The sequence below is a fragment of the Mesoplodon densirostris genome, chromosome 4, assembly GCF_025265405.1.
Source record: "Mesoplodon densirostris isolate mMesDen1 chromosome 4, mMesDen1 primary haplotype, whole genome shotgun sequence".
NCBI classification, from domain to species: Eukaryota; Metazoa; Chordata; class Mammalia; order Artiodactyla; family Ziphiidae; genus Mesoplodon; species Mesoplodon densirostris.
The window spans coordinates 165,573,129-165,575,657 of record NC_082664.1 but is presented as its reverse complement, the minus strand read 5'-3'; the positions used below and the strand labels follow the sequence as shown (position 1 = coordinate 165,575,657).

The window sequence follows — 2,529 nt, the reverse complement described above, 5'->3', positions numbered from 1 at the left end:
TTTGGCTCACAGTCTAAGAGGATTGTCTACGTTTTATCCTGAATCTAAATCTTGGCACAAGCCACTCAGATATAACTTTGGGGAGGGAGAAAACTAGAGAGAAGTCTGGATCCCCTGGCCCATTTTAGCATGCCATTAGAGGTGGAAGAGGTGGAGAAAAGAAATGAATCCTCTGAGAAGACAGCTTCTGCATAGTCTACAGGAGGAGGCTGATGAGAGAGGTCTGCCCACCTGTGTTGTCCTTAAAGGCACCATGAACCTGCTCACTGGCAGATATGACCTGATGAATGTCCTGGGCTCTCACCAATAAAGTTAGTAAACCCTCATCTCTTGTGAGAGGATGGAGGAAGGAGGGGGTAGGGAAATAGAAAAGCAGGAAAAGAGGGCCGGAGATTCCCATCCCTCTACAGTGTCCATCTTACTGGAGAGAATCTACCCATGAGGTGATGGGAGGTTGGAAAGTCACAAAGCAGAGAAGGGAGGTAGGTGTTATACTCCGAGAGCCGATCACTCTCTATTTCTCTCTTAATTTTCCCCCGTGGAAAGGAGATACGAGAGCTGAGTAAAGGAAGCCACACTTCTGGGCAGAATTGCTTTAGCCACAGACTGATAGAAGCTGGTCACAGGAATGAGCTCTCATGCAAGTTGAAGTTCAGAACTTACTGCTGAAAAAAGCTGTAAGATTTTTTTAAAGCCAATTTCCCCCAAAGTGTGTTACTAGAAATAGAAGGGAGTTGACTCCAAGGAAGGATTGAAGTGGAGTGAGAAGCTCTTGAGTGCAGATCTGGAGATTCGTGCAAGATTAAGCTGAGATTGAGAAGAAGAGAAAGATAGAAGGGAACCTATTGTACTTGGAATTGGTTTCTTTAAAAAAACGATTTCAGAAGAGTTATCTGCTTCTATTGCGAAGTGTTAAGCTTAGCTGTGCCCACAAAGAACTCATTTTTGTAAATAATGAGTAGAACATTTGTAGCTATATTATATTATAGCTATAATCCACCCCCAAAGCCCACATTTTTTAGTTCGAACACAAAAATTAAATACATGATAAGGGAACATTTAAATTGAATAAATAGTTTTAGTGTTGGATCATCTTTCAGATGAAGTTGTACATTTATAGATACAGAACATATATATTCATTCATTCATGTAACTCAATAGTGCCTGCTCACTGCTAGTCACTACATGTAGTGCTCACATTATTAACACAGGTTTGGAAAACTTATTTTTAAAGGCTATAATGTATAAAGTGGGGTTACTGGCAGCAAGTCAATATTTTTAAATGGAACAAAATCAGTAATGGAAAATTTGGAAAAAGCAGATATTCTTCTGCAAAGTACTTTACCTTAGGGGTAGAAGTTGCCGAAATACTGATCACATTATGCCTTTGCAATAAGAGCACAGATAGAAAGGTTAATAAATGCAGAATGCAAGTGAAAAGAATCACTTAGGGAAAAAAAAGACTCTAATTGTGATGCCTTTGGGGTTTTGCTATAAATGAATCCGTTGGACTTCTTCCTGATGCCAAACAAAGGGCTGCAATCTACTTTTTTTTTTTTTTTCTTTTTTTTTTTTTTCTTTCACGTCAGACGGGTAATGTGCCACAGGCGTAACAAGGTTGGAAGGAGGCACATGTCACACAAGCGCGTGAACACCCAATCATCACACTTATGAACTACAAAAGGATCTGCAATCTACTTTTATGTATGTTTCAGAGCCATATTTATTAACCCTTTTAATGCAGTGCTTTCACAGTAAACATAAGAATACCTGAAATCCAAACTTTCTGTTCATTTCTCAGTGGTCATCACAATGTCCCACCAAGCCAAAATCCTATGAGATCCTTCCTCTGGAATAAAAGCCTGTTTCTCCAGCAAGCTTTTCAACAGAATTTGAACTCTTCTATGCAGCTGGCAAAAACGTTGAACCAGCAAATTGAAAACACCCAGTGGTTTATATGTTTGGGTCTAAATAAAATTTCCCATGCACGCTATTCTATCGGTTTTATACATTCCCGGAGCAGGAACTGATAAGCTGAGCTAACAGGCAAGGGCTGAGAGGTGAAAATTGGTCCAGGATGCACAGTTTGTGAATTTACAGTCTGTTGAGTGGGCCCAGCTGTGTGTCTTCTCTTCAGCAGGAGGGCTCTTCCCTTTTAAGAACTTTGTTCCACTCCACCCACCATGGTTTCTACCACCTCCCCACGAGACTTCACTTCCTATGGGAAAGAACCACTCGTTGATAACATCTCAGGGCAAGTCAGAGCGGCTTTACGGTAATCACACAGATACCCTCTCTCCACTCCTCCTCCTCAACTGTGGCTTATTGTTTTCCTTCCAAGAACACTCATGTGAAAGGAAATGATGTGACACTAATGTCAGTGAACCCCACCTTGCTCTCGGTCTGAGGGTTGGTTACGCTCTGAAATAGAAAGGGGAACTTGGCTTCTCAGAGGCTCATCTGAGACCCAGAGTGCTGAAGTTTTATTTTTATTTTTATTTATTTATTTTATTTTTTATTTTTATTTAT

General features: G+C 40.5%; 1 non-coding gene across 1 annotated transcript; it reads right to left on the bottom strand.

Moving 5' to 3' along the window:
- Positions 1-1,583: 1,583 nt before the first annotated feature.
- Positions 1,584-1,687, bottom strand: LOC132489696 (small nucleolar RNA U13). Its single transcript, XR_009532084.1, has one exon. It is a non-coding gene; the product is annotated as a small nucleolar RNA U13 (small nucleolar RNA).
- Positions 1,688-2,529: the final 842 nt, after the last annotated feature.